This window comes from Lactuca saligna, chromosome 2 (assembly GCF_052625555.1).
Source record: "Lactuca saligna cultivar CGN05327 chromosome 2, ASM5262555v1, whole genome shotgun sequence".
NCBI lineage: Eukaryota > Viridiplantae > Streptophyta > Magnoliopsida > Asterales > Asteraceae > Lactuca > Lactuca saligna.
Genome location: NC_136418.1, coordinates 176,501,951 through 176,503,304, shown reverse-complemented (window position 1 = coordinate 176,503,304; position 1,354 = coordinate 176,501,951). Strand labels below are relative to the sequence as shown.

The window sequence follows — 1,354 nt, the reverse complement described above, 5'->3', positions numbered from 1 at the left end:
ACTTTCATGACCAGAGGATCAAACACCTCGCTGGTACCCCCGTTTGAAGATCCCGAATCCGCATTGAAAAGGAACAAAGGAAAGGACGTGGAGAGCTCGAGTACACCAAAGAAGTCACCTTTATCTAACTTGAAGATTGTTTTTGGTAAGAAAAAGAGCAGCAAATCAGGAGCATCCAGCACCTCTTTAGTAATCGACGAACCGGTTAAGGAAGATATTGAGTACGAGACCGAGGAAGAAGAGGAGCCTACATACGAGCACGAATTCGAATTCGAGGAAGAGTTAGCTATTACTATGGCTAACATTGATGAAATACCCATGGGGGAATGGAAGAAGAGGATGCGCAACGACACTGGCCCGGGACTTGTGCAACCCGCAATTCCCGCGACAGCTACTTTCGAGCTCAAGGGTCATATCCTAGCTTTACTTAAAGAAATACCTTTCTATGGAAAAGACCACGAAGATGCCTACAAGCATTTGGATGAAGTTAATGATGTAGCTGATTACTTTAATGTTCCAAATGTGCCTCGTGAGACTCAGCTACTACACATGCTTCCAGTGACATTCAAAGGTGCTACAAAAGATTGGCTCAAGTCACTTCCCCCCGGATCAGTCACCACATGGGCCAAGATGAAGGAAGAATTCATTGATCACTTTTGCCCACCTTCCAAGATAGCCAAGTTGAAGAAGGCTATTGCTAAATTTGAACAACAAGCTGGAGAGTCGCTATATGAAGCTTGGGAGAGGTACAAGAGCTTACTAAGAAACTACCCACACCATGACCTAAACAGCCAGCAAGAAGTTTCCATCTTCTATGATGGAGTCAATGTCACAACCAGGCAGTTACTAGACTCGCAAGGCCCGCTCACAAAGAAGCCGCCCCCGGTGATCAAAGAATTGATTGACGAATTCTCTAAACACTCTAGAGAATACCACAACCCTAGACATGATGTTACTAGGGGAACCGCATATGCAGCTACTGAAGACTTATCCGCGGTCATGGCTATGTTAAAAACCATGGATAGGAGGATGGATAAAATAGACCAAACGATCCATACTATTCGGGTGGGTTGTGAAAACTGCAATGGACCTCACCTCACTAGAGACTGTGATTTAGATGAGAATGGCAACAAGAAGGTGCAAGTTTGTTACTCAAGTGGAGACCGATATGATGAAGACTGGCGCAAACAAAAGAAAGAGTGGCTCCCTTATGAAGAGTACAAGAAGGCCAAGGAGGAAAAGTTTAGGCAAAAAGGGAGAGGTTTCTACCAAAAGGAGGAGCCGGTACAAGAGAGAAAGCCAAGCTTGGAAGAAATGCTCACCAAATTTGTAGCTGCTTCAGAAAAAAGACATA

At 44.6% G+C, this 1,354-nt stretch overlaps 1 non-coding gene across 1 annotated transcript; it reads right to left on the bottom strand.

Moving 5' to 3' along the window:
* Positions 1-678: 678 nt before the first annotated feature.
* Positions 679-785, bottom strand: LOC145033173 (small nucleolar RNA R71). Its single transcript, XR_013677410.1, has one exon. It is a non-coding gene; the product is annotated as a small nucleolar RNA R71 (small nucleolar RNA).
* Positions 786-1,354: the final 569 nt, after the last annotated feature.